The sequence below is a fragment of the Dioscorea cayenensis genome, chromosome 2 (genome assembly GCF_009730915.1).
Source record: "Dioscorea cayenensis subsp. rotundata cultivar TDr96_F1 chromosome 2, TDr96_F1_v2_PseudoChromosome.rev07_lg8_w22 25.fasta, whole genome shotgun sequence".
Taxonomy (NCBI): Eukaryota; Viridiplantae; Streptophyta; class Magnoliopsida; order Dioscoreales; family Dioscoreaceae; genus Dioscorea; species Dioscorea cayenensis.
The window spans coordinates 7,779,460-7,796,226 of record NC_052472.1 but is presented as its reverse complement, the minus strand read 5'-3'; the positions used below and the strand labels follow the sequence as shown (position 1 = coordinate 7,796,226).

General features: G+C 40.1%; 1 non-coding gene across 1 annotated transcript; it reads left to right on the top strand.

The window, feature by feature from the left end:
* Window positions 1-2,285: 2,285 nt before the first annotated feature.
* Window positions 2,286-2,393, top strand: LOC120281161. Its single transcript, XR_005542506.1, has one exon. It is a non-coding gene; the product is annotated as a small nucleolar RNA R71 (small nucleolar RNA).
* The last annotated feature ends 14,374 nt before the right edge of the window (window positions 2,394-16,767 follow it).

Below are 16,767 nucleotides of genomic sequence, written 5' to 3'. Positions count from 1 at the left end.
ATAGCCTTCCTATATTATGCAAAACTAACCAGAGAATCATGAAAAACACGCTCAAACGACCAAGAAACTTCACCACACACAATTAAGCACACGAAAACACCAATAATCTACGAGAAAATCACAACAAAAACATGTAAAAGATTAAAACACCAACACTCAAGTTCTTATTCACGCAAGCACAAAACTAAACCTAGAAAACAGTAAAGACTTGGGTTGCCTCCCAAGAAGCGCTTGTTTAACATCACTAAGCTTGACATATCTGACCTTATCTCATGGGGGTTCATAGATGAAGGTTTTCTTCTTACCCATAACCTGAAAGCATGTTGAACATAATCTTTTCAAGGTAGAGAGAGAGTAGTCGAGCATGTTACCACATGAGGGTACGTCACCCTTACTTCATTCTTGCACATCCCCATTAGCCTTTGGGTAATTTCTTGTGATGTCTCCTTGCTTGCTTCATCTTCTGGATCATCTTCTTTATGATCCCCGGGGCAGGTTACACCTTGTCCTTTAGACCAAGTATCAAAACTTCTTCATTCATCATCTCTTGGTCTAGTAACCCCTCGTATGGGTCCAGACACATCATTTCCTACACATATTCATCAATTAGCTCATCAATAGTGTCAAGAAAGTAAAGAGTATCATCAAAGTCAAGAGAATGTCTTATGGCTTCGGCGAGGCGATATGTCAAATTGTCATCATCAACTCTCAATGTCAACTCTCCGCCGTCCATGTCAATAAGAGCCGTAGAAGTGCGCAAGAACAGCCTTCTAAGTATCAAAGGAGCATCAACATCCTCATCAACATCCAACAATACGAAGTCAATAAGAGCCGTAGAAGTGCGCAAGAACAGCCTTCTAAGTATCAAAGGAGCATCAACATCCTCATCAACATCCAACACTACGAAGTCCACAAGAAATATGTACTTGTCAACCTTCATGAGTACATCTTCGATGATGCCCTTCGGATGTCTCACCATTCAGTCCGCCAATTGAAGTGTCATCTGAGTGGGCCAAGGCTCTCCTAAGCCTAGCTTCTGGAACCATGTGTAAGGCATGATGTTGATACTAGCCCCTGAGTTTGCCAATGGCTTCTCCTCACCCAAATTACCAATGTTGCATGGAATGATGAAGCTTCCGGGGTCTTTCTTCTTGTTCGGCATATTCTTTTGCAACACCGCCGAACATAAAGCATCTAAAATCACAGATGTACTCTCTTCTAACTTCCTCTTGTTGGTTAAGAGGTCCTTTAAAAACTTTGTATAGTGAGCCATTTAGAGACAACGCCTCCACAAATGTTATGTTGATATGCAACTGCTAGAATAGACACAAGAACTTCTTATATTGCTCATCATTTTGGTCATTCTTCAATCTTGAAGGATAAGAGATTCTTGGCTTGTAAGGTGGGGGTTCCACCCCCTTCTCTTTCGCTATTTCCTCAACCTCTACGAACTCGGGTGCTTCAACATTGGTCTTCTTGCTTAGGAGCCTACCCTCAACTTCATGGCCACTTCTCAAAGTGATAGCCTTTACATGTTCTCTTGAGTTGGTTTTCGGTGTTACTAGTTAAGCTCTCTTGAGGTCTCTCCGATAATGACTTCGCAATCTGCCCCACTTGATTCTCTAAATTGTGTAATGATGCGGTGTGGTTACGAAGTGTAGCTTAGATCGACTGAAACCTTGTATCCGATGATTGGATGAACTTGGTCAAAGTTTTCTCTAAATCAATCATCCGGGTTTCCAAACCTGAAACTTAATTTTTCCATGTTCGGGGCTTGTTGTTGTTGTTGGAATCCCGGTGGTACCATGGCCTTTTGTTGCCCTTGATTACTCCAAGAAAGGTTTGGGTGGCTCCTCCAACTCGGATTGTAGGTGTTGCTATATGGATTCCCTTGGCCTCTCATTACATTCCCTACAAAATCTACTTATTCCATCGAGGATGTACCACCAATAGAGATCGAGTAATCTAATGGAGCATGTCCTCTCCCATACCTAGTGTAACTAGTTAGGGCCGCCACTCTAGGAGAAGTTAGAGTGTCTAACTTCTTGCTCAATAACTCCACCTAGGCCGCAAATGAGGTAACTGCATCAATCTCATGAAGTCCGGCTACCTTCTTTCTGTCCCTTGTGTTCCACTGATAACTATTCATAGCCATTTCTTCAATAAGATGTCGGGCCTTGTCGGGGGTCTTACTTTCTAAGGTACCTCCTATTGCAGCATCAAGTAACTGCTTCATGTTTGGGTTCAAACCATTATAGAAAGTATGAATGATTATCCACTCAGGAAACCCATGTTGAGGACATTTCCGTAGAGAGCTCCTTGAACCTATCCCTTGTCTCAAATAGAGACTCCAATTCTGTTTGCACAAAAGATGATATTTCATTCCTAAGCTTTGCAGATTTTCTAGGAGGAAAATATCAGGTAAGAAAAGCTTCTACCATCTCCTCCCAAGTAGTGATTAATGCTCTAGGTAATGAATGTAGCTATTGTTTTGCTCTCACTTTTAAGGAAAATGGGAAGGCTCTCAACATGATATCATTATCTGTAACACCATTAATCTTGAGTATGTCGCACACTTCTAAGAAGTTCTCAATGTCATTGTTTGGATCCTCATCAGCCAAACCATTAAATTGTGTTGACTGCTATAACATCTTGATGAAGCCTGGCTTGAACTCAAAATTCTGAGCCGTGATCAGTGGCCGCACAATATTAGACTCCGTGCCAAGAACTGCGGGTCTGGCATAATCTAGTAGTGTCCTCTGCTGCTCATTCTATTCTACCATGTTATCAGACCCTTCACCTTCTATTTCAGCTTGATTTAACTGTTCTTGCACAGTTTTTTTTCCCTTTTATGAATTCTTCGTTCACTATCAGGATTTCCTTCAACCAATGTTGAAGGGTTTTCTCGGATCATGACCTGGAGCTGTAACCAAAGAAAGGAAAACAAATCAGAATGATGGAATAATAAGAAAGTGTGAAATAGAATAAGTGATGAATAACTAAATAAGTAAAGTGCAAAGTGTTTCCAAAACGCCTATTCCCTGGCAACGACACCAAAAACTTGACAATGCCCTTTTGCGTGTGAACTGCAAGTGCATGGGTTTGTCAAAGTAATAATACCCTAGTGAGTGGGTAGTCACATCCACAGGGAATAGTGATAAAAAACACAAAGATTGCTATTTAACTATAATGAAGATGAATCGATAGTGGTGTGAACAAAATCAATGAAAATAGAAATAAGGAAAGAAGAAAGAGGCGTAAATAAAAGATAGGAGAGGAAATCGAAAGAAATTGGGGCACCCGGACATTGTTCACCCTAGGACTATAGTTTCAAGTGCAAGACCAACCATTATGTTTCTCAATTGATGCTTAATGAATCATGGAAATCCTAAAACACACGGTCCCAAACCTAACGTCAACCGTGTTTTAGGATTTCCACGAGTCATTAAGCATCAATCGAGAAACATAATGGTTGGTCTCACACTGTGTAAGGTTGCTTAAAGCTCTAGGGACTCTAAGTGATAAACCCTATTTTCTAATATAGATCTAACCCTTTGGTCCAAGCGAAAGACGCCTAGTCACAATTAAGCCCCACATACTAAGAATTACTTCAATGCTTCAATCTGTTGCTTACACAACTAAGCCCCACGGAGTTCGTCTCTTAGCACTTCACTCTATTGTGACCGCAAAGAACTCTTGGAACGTGGAGATAGGATAAATCACACAGGAGGAGAGAGGGGATGTTCCGCTACCTCTCGACTCTCCTCTCAACCCTCTCCAATCTAGCATTGTCTAACCCTCATGGTGTGTCACTCATCCACAAAGGTTACCAAGATGGATTCTCAACCCTAGTGTCACTCTAAGGGAAAATCAACTCAACAAGCATTCAAGATTGGAACTCAATTGAAACATTAATTAAAGAAAGCATAGTAAAAGGTCAAAAAAACAATATCATCCTAGGGTTTACAAGTTTAAGTACCCACTAGGGGTTTAGCTCTCCATAGAGCAAAATATAATCAATAATGGAATCGAGACTAAAGATATGCAATCAATGAATAAAACCTCCTTGGTGTTCATGTGGATGGTCTTGTGGAGTAGCCGCGTCTTCTCTAAAGGTTCCCTCATCAAGCCTAGGGCAACTTCGCCGAATCGATATAGATGAAAACTACCCCAATAACTATCTTTCGAAGGAACGCGGTGTTGAAGACAGTAGAACCACTCCAAAAACCTAGCCAACACCTCTCCAAACTCTAGCCGCGAGCGCCTCCAAAGATCGTGAAGAGATGGGCAAAAGATGGGAAAAAGATTCTCAAAATGGGTTGAAGTTGCGACTTAAATAGGCTAGAATCAGGCATCCACACGGGCGTGTGAAATTTCCACACGCCCATGTGAATCTGCAGGAATCGATTTTTCAGCGACCTATGAACAGTAACTACTACATTAATTTACTACACTGATTTGCTACAGTACTCTACTAAAATACTCCTGAATCCACACTTTCATCGAGGCCACATGAATGGGCACACATCCATGCGGTAGATCACGTTACATCTTCAATAAAATCACATTTGATGATAATCTTGCTAGCATTACATAAGTCGGAACACATGAGTGTGACTGCCTTTGTGCCCCTCCAATTTGTATGTTCACTCGAGCACAACAGAGGTTGGCACACACTCATATATCTTTGAGCACAACTTGTGCCTTCACGTTTGTTCACTCCAAGATTTCATCAACAAAGTGTGTTCACAATCTACTTTGGCTTCTTTCTTCCATACTTGTCTCCACAACCCTATATGCACAGAAGAACATGAATACACATGTTTAAGTGATAAAATCTGATAAAAGTAATGCTCATTATAAGAGAAAGAATACTTCGTATTACTAATACACATGCACTTATAAAAAAGCTACACCAGTTAAACTAACATTAAATTAACGTAACAATAGAGATGGGTTAGTACTTGTGTCCCCACATGTTGTTACGAAATGAGCCAAATGTTGATCAGAGTTCCTTATACCATTGAACTACTTAAGCTTAGGAACATTGTACTCCTTAGGATAAGCCACTTGATCATGAATGCCTGAGTATGGTTTATCACCATCACCTTTTATTGTGGCACACTTAGCTTGCTTCAATTGTCAAGCAACTATTTTTCTTATTTCTTCTCGAGATATCATCAGCTCAAGCACTACTAATGTTCCAACTTACTCATACAACTTGAGATTTTCTTTTTTATCATTTTTTTACTCTTGAACAACTTGTACAGATGATGCTTGCCTATGAATACTTGAATTTTCATGCAGTAGATTTTGGACCTAATCACTTAATGAGAGATCACACCAGTCAAAGATATAACAGTCTGCATCATAGATATGTGATTCATTGATCCAATTTCTTCTTTAGTTTTGTAAACATTGGGTATTTGTTGGATGTGGAAATAAAGATTGTCATCTTCTTCATCACTTGAGTTATTCTTCCTCCTTGAAGGAGTATGGAACCCCGTCTCTAACATAGCCCTGGCCTTTTCTTATGCTACCTGATTAAAATCTTCATCTATAATGCCACTTGGACCAATAAGGCTTTTCTTCCTCAATCTAGTGTATGGGTGATAAGTGCTAAACTGGTCATTTTTTTATATCATTTACACTACATTTAGCATGAAATTGTACTTGTTTAATATCTCATTAGTATGAATTTCAATTTTTTTTTTGGTTTACAATGAACTTTATTTCTATTTTAGGAAGAAATAAGCGAATTCGAGGATGTTTTAAAGCAAAATAAAGTAAGTTGCTAAATCAAGGCTACACCATGACTTACAACTGGCGTTATGACCACACATAATGCCTGTTGTCTACACTTACTACTATCATGATCAAGTTGTGGTAGCATGAGCTCATTGGTAGCAACATAGAAGAAATAATTGTCTCACAATGGCCATTGTGAAGTCCATAATGACTATTGTCAAGACACATAACATCCAAAGGCCATGCCAGGATACGACTTTTAGCCCAAGTAATAACTTACTCACAACAGCCATCACAACGCCCTTGGTGAGTGACACACCCCTTGCGTGTGTATACCATAAGTGCACGGGTCGTCGAAGTAATAAAATACCCCAGTGAGTGGGTAGTCGAATCCACAGAGAATAGTTGTTAAGAAACAAGAAGTATTGCTATTTATCTAGAGTGAAAACCAATTTGTGATTTGATTCATGATATTAATGCAAAGAAAAGTAAAGAGAAAAGAGAACAAGCAAGAGTAATCGTAGAGGACAATGAATTATAAAATGAGGTACCCGAATAATACTCACCCTAGGACTATTATTTCAAGTGCAAGACTAATATTATGCCTCCTAATTGAAGTTTAATGAGTCATGAAAATCCAAAGTCCCAGGGTCCCAAACCTAAGGTCAACCGTGCTAACCAGCTACACTATGTCCCGGTGGAATATTATACTCTAAACACCTCATGCTGTGTGAGACTACTTTAGGTTTTAGGAACTTTAGGTGATAAACCATATTCCCTAATTTAGATCTAACCCTTTGGTCCAGGCTAAAGACCCCTAATCACGATTAAGCCCTAGCACTAAGGATTACTCAACACTTCACTCTGTTACTAGCGCAACTAAGCCCCAGTGGAGTTTGTCTCTTAGAACTTCACTCTATCATGATTACAAAAAACTCATGGAATATGGAGGTAGGATAAATCACGTTGAAGGGGAAAGGGGATGTTCCGCTACCTCTCAACTCATCCTCTCAACACTTCTTCAATCTTGCTAAGTCTAATCCTAATGAAGTGTCACTCATTCTAAAGGATTACCTAAATAGATTCTCAACCTTAGTGTCACTCTAAGGGAAAATCAAATCAATAACCACACAAAATTAAAACTCAATTAAAACATAAATTAAAGGAAACAAAATAGAAGTCAATGAAACAAAATCATCCTAGGGTTTACAAGTCCAAGTACCCATTAGGGGTTTATCTCGCTATGGAGCAATACAAAATACAAAATAAAATTAAAAATTAGTGCAAGAAATTCATAGAGATAACCCCCTTGTCGTCCGTGTTGATGGTCTTCAAGAGCTCACTCGTCTTTTCCAAAGACTCATTCGTCAAGCCTAGGGACACACCCCGCCGAATCCAAGCCATCGAAAGCTCCTCCAATAACTCTCCTCCAAAGAAAATCGATGTCGAATGCAGTAGAAACGCTCCAAAATCCCAGTAAAACCTCTCCAAACCCAAACTGCGCTGTCCCCAAAAGATAGGCAAAAGTTTAGGGAAGAAGATCCCCAAAATAAACTTGCGAAGTGGTATTTAAAGGGCTGAAATCGGGCATCCACACGAGCTTATTGATTTCCATGCTTCTCATTTCCTGAGTGTTGTGAACAATAATAGCTACATTACTTTTGCTACAGTAAATTGCTATAGTGCTTCCCTACCTTCAATTTCTTCATCTAGGCCGCATGATTGGGCACACATTCATGTGGTAAATCATATTGCATCTTCACTTTCGAACACATTGATGAAGCTCTTGACAATGTTACACAAGTCGGAACATATGAGTGTGACTGCCTTTGTGCCCCTCCAATTTGTGTATTCACTTGAACATTTTGGAGGTTGGCACACACCCACATGTCTTTGATCACAACTTGTGCCTTGATCCTTATTCAACGCAAGAGTTTCGTCAACAATTGCATTAATAATCTATTTTTGCTTTCTTTCTTCCAAACTTGTGTCCATAATCCTTAAATGCACAAAAGAACACAAATACACACGAATGAGCCATAAAATCTAATAAAAATGATGCTCAATACAAGAAAAGTATACTTAGTAATACTTATACACAAGCACTTATCAGTGAGCCCGTGGCAAAGCCGATTACTATAAATACCCCAGTATTCTTTAAATTCAGGGAGACTCTTTTTCTGAATAACCTAGGATGGTAGGATTTCTAGAGATTTGAGTGACGAGAGATGGTGTTTGGTCCATATTCCAATAGATTCTAATGGATTTCTCAAGAGTATGACAATAAGCATCATCGGAGAAGATCATGCGTGACAGGCATCTTCAAAGATCATAATTAGATGGCCGTGGGTAACACACATCACCTGGACAATCTTGGGATCCTCTAATCCCCAACCTTCAGAGAATTTGGAGGGAGTTAGTGTTGAAATACATTAAAAGCTTATTTATTCTTTATTTGGTCTTGTGGTTCTCTTGTGCTTTGATGCATTGCTTGTTATGATCCATAAGAACATAATTTGAGGGGAATTGTATGTCTAGGTCCCTCGGTTATTATTTATGAATCTTGATTGATTAATACAAATTGTTCTAGTTTTTGTAATCATTGCATGTTCTTAACTGATTGTTACATGTTGATGTAAATGAGGAGGATATGCCCCCATGTTGATGGCACCCATGCCATTATAGATCTATGCATGTTCTGAGAGGTTAGGCATAACTAGGTTTTTGAATTAAGGATTGATTGTCCCTTAGGCTTAGGGTCTGATTGGTCTCTTCTTGTTGGATTCCCACACTTAAGGCAAACCTTGGAGGCTGTGGTGGAAGAGATTTCATCTTAAGTTCTTAGTGATTTAGACCTAGTCGCCATGGCTCATTGGGGCTAGTAGGCCTTTGAATTCCCTCGGTTCGAACCTAGAAATCAATTGACACTTAACGCCTATCATAATTTATAATCAAGATACTTATAGTACATACTCCCAACTCCTTATATTGTACAAGTAAACTAAAGAAAGAGCATAATGATTAGGCTATTGATTAAGTGAAAAGAAAGTAATAGGAGCCTCTCACCATTCCTAGGGAAATACGACCCTTATGTTCACCCACGAGGTATTACTTCATAACCCATATACTTACGGTATAATGGACCAATTGTAGTATTAAGTGCATAGTTGCATGCTCATATATTTGTATAATTTACACATCCATAACCTGTCCGTCAAGTTTTTGGTGCCTTTTTTGGCAATCAGTTGAGAGATTCAAGAAAAACTTGTAGCTTAGTGTTTTAGCTAATTCTATTTATTGTTATATTATTACTATACTTATATAGCGTTGAAGACTTATTAGGCGCTACTCTCATCTACAGGTAACTATTCATGACCAGAGCTAATCACACGGAGTTAGTAGAAGGAAGCAGTGAACCAGAGAGAAAGTTAACGTTGTTGCAAAGACTCTGGAATAGGCCAGTTGTAGAAGCAAATAGTGATAGTGATAGTGTAGAATATGTAATTATGGCTGAACCACCAAGAACACTGTCAGAGTATGAGAGGCCGTAGTTTATAGGGGAAGAATTCAGTGTGCAAGCCCCAGTAGTAGCCTCTACCAACTTCAAAATCAAAGCTAGCACTATTGTGATGATCCAGAACTCCTGTCAGTTTGATGGGCTAGCAGATGAAGACCCATATGCCCATCACTCAAAATTTTTACAGATCTATTTGGCATTCAAGATGAACATGGTAACAAATGACGTGATCGGATTGTGACTCTTTCCTTTTAGCTTGAGAGGATCGGTATACTGGTGGTATACTTCTCTAGCACTGGGATCAATCAAGACATGGAACGACTTAGTGGAGAAATTTCTTGGATGATACTTCCCACCAAGTAAGGTACCAAAGATCAGGCAGGAGATCTCCACATTTAAGCAAGGAGAATCAGAAACACTGTTTAAGGCACATGAATGATTCAAGGACCTTCTTAGGCGGTGCTCGCATCATGGATTCAGTTCATGGATGAGATTGCAAATTTTGTATAATGGGCTGAACTACCACACTAGGCAGATCATTAATGTTGCAGCAGGAGGATCTCTAAGTAACAAGTATCCTGAAGAAGCAAAGCAGTTATTGAAAGACATGGCAAATAATGAATCACATTAGAATTCAAGAGGGAGACAGCCAAAGATGGCCAGGCTGCATGAGATTGACGTAGATACCGCTTTGGCGATGAAAGTAGATGCACTTACACAATAGCTGGATCTACTCGTGAGCGATGGTCAGGGTGCTAGCTTGAACTCCAAGGCTATTTTGTTTTGTGAAACTTATGGAGGAGGGCATGGAGCATCTCAATGCCTGATTATAAGCTCAGCAGTAGCTCCTATGGAACATGTTGACTATATCGAAGGAGGTCAGAGGAACCAAAATAACCCATATAGCAGCACCTATAACCAGGGATTGAGTAACCATCCTAACTTCTCCTAGAGTCAGGGTTAGCAGAAGAGGCCTCCCCTGTAATAGAACTACTAATACCAGTCCCAATGGCTACAGCTTGAAAGGAAGATCTCCACTGCTGATGTTTTGGCCAAGTATATGACTAGTTACGATGTGCGAATAAACGGGTTTGATATGACATTATGAAACATTTAAGCATCAGTCAAGAACTTGGAAAATCAAGTTAGATAGTTGGCAAGAGCTAGTACAAAAAGACCTCAAGGAAGCCTCCCATGCAACACTGAAACAAACCCAAGGGAGCAGCTTAAGGCTATCCCACTCCATAGTGGTAAGACCATCAAGGTAAGGACCACTCAAGCTCTGAGTGTCGCGATAGAAAAGGCAGCCTTACATGATGACCCTAGTACTTCACAAGAATCCATAGAGGAGGAAGAGGAAGCAGTTGAGGAAGAGCTAAAAGAGTCATCACCAACTTGACCCACAGTTTAAGAATACAAAACTCAAGTTCCTTACCCTTCTAGACTGAAAGCAGATAAGGAGGATGTGCAGTTTAAGATATTCATGATTATCTTCAAGCAACTCCATATAAACATCCCCATAGTGGAAGTATTATCCAAAATGCCAAAGTATGCCAAATTTTTTAAGGACTTGCTCACCAACAAGAGGAAGTTGGAAGAGGTCGACACGGTAGCTCTCAATTAGAACTATTCTGCCATCATGGATAAAAAGATGCCAATAAAGTTAAGAGATCCTTGAAACTTTGTGATCCCATGTTTGTTTGGGTGATGGCATGGAGGAAAACGCACTCTCTGATTCCAGAGCTAACATAAATGTAATGCCATACACCATATACATGAAGCTTGGATTGGGAAAGCTAAGGCCGACAAGAATGACCTTGCATTTGGCCAATAGATCAATGAGGAGATCATGGCGAATCGTGGAAGATGTGCTTGTAACTATGGAAAAATTTGTCTTCGCCGTAGACTTTTAATTCTTGACATAGATGAGGATGTAGAGACCCCCACTCATTTTTGGATGACCCTTCCTAAATACATCCGGGGCCCTCATCAATTGGAGAGATGGAAAGATGACATTAAAAGGGGGAGATGAAGAAGTGGTGTACCAAAACCCTAGTGCTATGAAGCACTCAATAGTCCAAGATGATGAATGTTATTTTGCACATGAGCCTAATAGTTCTATATATGATTTTGTGAAGGATGTATTCATGGTGAACCCTCCTCATGAATATGTGGAGGACTAGGATGGGGAAAGATAGATACAATTAGCAAAGCTACGACTTCAGAGGAACAATAGAGGGAATAATGTGAGAGCTGCATCAACAAAGAAGGTGTGGAGGAAGGTACAACCAAAAGAGGATCACACTATTGAGGTAACAAACTCCAGTACTTTGAAAATGGGTAATGAAGGAAAGACTTCCATATATGCTTCAAGTAACCTATCTGAGCTATCTTGAGGTAAGAATAGGTATGTCAACCTCGTAATGTAAAATAAGCACTTCTTGGGAGGCAACTCAAGTAGTTTTTCTAGGGCTTTAGTTCGTTTACTCTTAGTTTTTCAACATTAGTCGTTAGTTAATAAAAATACGAGAAAGTGGTGATCAAGATGAAAGTGTGAAATTGGCTCACCTCCATTGAATTTTATGAGCAAACCATGATTGGGGAGTCTAGTACTATCAGTAGGAATTATTTTCATGTCGTTTTACACAAGAAAAATCTTTAGTTTTTCACTGAGAGCATCACAACGGGTGTGGTAAACCCGTTATACCTGTTATGATGTTCAAGCAGAGAGATAGACTTTTCTAGTAAACTAAGTGAGTCTGTAATGGGCTTACAATGCCCATTGTGATAGATGTGGTGATTTACAACGGCTATTTTATAGAGCGTGCCTTGACTCTGGGTTTTCTAGAGGTCTATCATGGCTTTACCATGCCTGTTGTATGGCCGTGGTGAACACAACTAGCCCTAGAACAGCCGTTGCCAACACTTGGAACTTTTTGAGCCTCAAACAAGTTGACAATGGCCCTATAATGGGCTTATAACGATCGTGGTGCCTCGAAGAAACTGAATGCATGCACAACAACCATTGGTTGTGGCTATTGTTAACCCCGTTATGGGAGATATAAGGGTCGCCAATGGCTGAATCTTGGCCTTTCTCACTCAAAACTCACTTTCCTCTCTGTCACTTCACTAGAGATCCCTTCCTTGATCTTTGCCTAGTGATTAGAGGACCTCGGACTTGTTTCTGCTCAATTTAGCACCACATCTACTCAATTCTGACCACGGAAAAACTCTCTCTTTTCGGCTGAATTCGTAAGAACCCTTCAAAATCTTTTAAATCATAATTTTGTATTGTTCAAATGGCATGAAATTGTTTAATGATGCTTGGTGAATGTTTTTATGTAAATTTCCATCAAAATAGACCAATGTATAGAAATTTTTCACCATGGTCAGGCATCACAACGCTCGTTCCTCGATAAACAATGGCTATTGTGATGAGCGTTGTGTTCAAACACTGAACAAGGGAAAGATGAGCCATGACGGGTGTTGTCCACCCGTTGTAAGGCCGTTGTGAGATTTTTTCCGCTAATCTCACCTCAGCAACACCTGGTAATAGAAGAAAGCCCATTATCAGTAGCACGTTGCTCCACTTGAGGACACAACAGACAACGCTCGTAGTGGCAATAGCACAATGCACAGTTGAGCTGCTGAGTCAAATAACGAGCCATTGTGTATCCCTTTGTAACAATCCAGAGATACATCACGGCCTTGGTAATAGGCATATTGCGATCATTATGGTCATATAACGGTCGTGATGTATCCATTGGGCACCAGTTGTCCCTTCCGGTATTGTATTTTCCATATTTTATTTATTGATTTTTCATATTCTTTCTAAATTATAGGTTATGGATCAAAAGAGAACTGCTAATGGTCCCTAGGCGGAGGCCGAGAAGAAGAAAAAGACCGGAGAGTCTTCTCCGCCATCAGTACCACGGTTTAAGGATCCTGAGCACAGAGCCTACTATAGGAGTCTCGTCGACCAGAGGTTCATGGAGGGGTACCCAATAGATTGGCCGACACTCGAGCGCATAGGTCTTGTCGATGAGGTACGGGACCTTATTTTAGTACAGGACGAGGATCAGTTCTTTGACATCGATGAGCTGACGTACTTGGAGCTAACGATGGAGACCATGAGCTCTTCCGAGCTCAACCTACCATCATCAGCGCCTAGGGCATCAGGAAACGATCAGTTTCCAGATGTTTCGGGGAGGAGTATATGATGTCCTACATGGACTTTTCAATCTAGATGGGGTTGATAGATGTGGACTACACCCGTACAACATTGTACTCAGAGCTCCACATCGACCTACTAGTCTACCTGAGCCTAGATCGGTATGGACCTAGACACTTTGGGACGGGTGGGACTTATGTCTTCAGGACCTCGAAGGCATCTGCCTTTGGACACCCAATGTTCTGCTACCTCCACCCATTCTTTTGTGGATGTTGACCGAGAGAGGAGCTAGCACAATGGTCGTGAACCTCTGAGACTTGATTTTTTATGGAGCATGGTAGCTCGAGAGCCAATTCACATCGGTCATGCACTAGCTTTCTAGTTGAGATATCGGTCTCAGGACTGTCGTCTGGCGACCATATTCCTTGCTCCGTACATTACTAGGCTTACACTGATGGGGACAGTCACTAGCACGTCCCTGCAGCTCGGGCCATGAGCATGATTAAATGGTCAGACACACCCCACGGGGCACAATACTGGGCAGTCCATGGGACCGACTCTAAGTCTTCAAACAATGAGGAGTCTCTTCCAGAGACCACCGCTACCGCAGTTCCTCTGATCCCAGCTCTAGTTCCTGTTGCTGCTGCTGCTGCTCCTCCTCCTACGATTGCCCCACTGACTCCATCAACTCCATCATCTCTTCAGGAGTGCTTAACCCATCTCAAGGAGGGATCAAGTGAGGATAGAGGGTCTACTTCGATAAATCCTGGCTCATTTGCAGCATCAGGACCCTCGACTGCATTAGTGCCTACATCACCCACAGTTACATCTCCAGTAGTGCTGGAGTCTCCTCCAACTTTATCGACATCACCAGCACTTCACCAATCATATACCACACTCGACTTCCCCTATCGCCTTCCACTTTTTTTTTTAATTTTATATACCATTTTTGTACTTTTATATTTCAGTACATTGTACATTTTATTACCATAAGGGACACTTACCCTACTGCTTTTGTACCTTCTAATATTAGTGGATTTTATTTTACATAAAGTATATAGTTTTGTTTGCTATGTATTTAACTCCCCCATGTGTGTCTTATCAAGGTTTGCGGTGATCGGGTGTTGTTCTAGCCCGAACAATTTGTTGCTTGGATAAGGGTAACTTCTTCACCCTAGTTGGCCAAACTAATAAATCAGGGGAGTACTAGTGACCATGCACTCTTTTAATTTTTTTCTTATTATATATTACTACACTTGTGCATGCATGCGTACTTTGGGAACAATGTACATCTTTAAAGTGTGGGGAAGGAGTGTAGGTTTGCTTTTTCTTTGCATGTTAATGAGATTTCATACTATACTATACTATGTTACTATACTATCTATCTTGTAAATTTTTTTAGGGGTGCTTATATCTTATACACATGCTAGTGTTGATCTTTGAAGACATTGCACTTACTTGTTGGAGTTTCCTTTGTCTAGGGATATGACATGCTAGAATAGCAATTCTTTCATTCCCTCTCGAGAGTTTGACTACTCTATGACTATTTACCTTACCTTGTGTCCCCCTTGACTTCACCTTGCACCTTATATTTGTCTGGTGAGTGATGTTTTATAATGGGGGTATGATGAGGACTTACTATATTGTTCCAAGACAAGATATAAGTACAACAGAAAGAGCTACTCCTTTTGTAGTGTGTAGTCACTCCCAACGAGTCGGATACAAAATGTATGCCATAGTGCGAGAAAGGGCTACCTCCTGGGAAGTGTGAAAGCTACTACTATGGAGAAAAAAAAGAGAAAAAGTATAATCATGTATAAAAATTATAAAAAGTGTAAGACTGACACTAAAGAAAACCACAAAAAGTTTCATTACACAATCTAGACTATAATATAGTGGACCAGGAGACCGACACTTGGGAAAGTACTTTTTGTCATAGAGTAGACTACTCTTTGTAGAGGAATAATCATGCTACCTAGCGTTTGATTGTGCCCCCGTACTACTAAAACTCCATACTTAATGACCTAAGATTAAACACTTATCATGTATTCTATTTTTATCGGTTTTATTTGCTTAAGGGCAAGCAAACACTTAAGTGTAGAGATATTTGATAAGTGCTAAACTAATCATATTTTCTATATCATTTACACTGTATTTAGCATGAAATTGTACTTGGTTAAATCTCATTAGTATAAATTTCATTCTTTTGTTCACAACGACCTTTATTTCTGTTTTAGGAAGAAAGAAGCGAATTCGAGAATGTTTTGAAGAAAAATGAAATAAGTTACTAAATTAAGGCTGCACCATGACTCACAACGGGTGTTATGGAAACACACAACGGCTGTTGTCTACACTTACCGCTACCTTCATCAAGTCGTGGTATCATGAGCTCACTGGTAGCAACAAAGAAGCCATAACAGCCTTACAATGGCCATTGTGAGTCCATAACGGCCGTTATCAAGATGCATAACACCCAAAGACCTTGCCAGAACGTGACTTGGAGCCCAAGAAACAACTTACCCACATTAGGCATCACAACTCCTGTAATGAGGTCATGGCATAGCCGATTACTATAAATAACCCTAGTACTCTCTATATTTGGGGAGACTCTTGTGCCGAAGAAGCTAGGGCGGTCAAATTTCTGGAGATCTAAGTGGCAAGAGACGGAGTTTCTTCCATATTCCAATGGATTCTAACAGATTTCTCAAGGGTACGTCAACAAGCATCATCGGAGAAGATTGCGCGTGACAGGCATCTTCAAAGATCATCATCAGAGGGGTGTGAGTGACACATGTCATCAGATAATCTTGGGATCCTCTAATCCCCATCTTCGGAAAACTATTGGAGGGAGTTAGTCTAGGAATACATTATATTCTTATTTATTCTTTATTTGGTCTTGTGGCTTTATTGTGCTTTGATGATTTGTTTTGTATGATCCATAAGAATATAATTGGAGGGGAATTGTATGTCTAGGTCCCTTAATTATTATTTATGAATCTTAGTTGATTAATATAAATTGTTTTAGTTTTCATAATCATTTCATGCTCTTAATTAATTGTTACATGTTGATGTAGATGAGGAGGATATGCTCCCATATTGATGACGCCTATGCCATAATAGATCTATGCATGTTCTAAGAGGTTAGGCATATCTAGGTTTCTGGGTTAGGGATTGATTATCCCTTAGGCTTAGGGTCTGATTGGTCTCTTCTCGTTGGATTCTCGCACTTAAGGTAAACCTAGGAGGTTAGGATGGAAGAGATTCTATTCTAAGTTCCCAATAGTTTAGACCTAGTCATCATGGCTTATTGGGGCTAATAGGCCTTTGAATT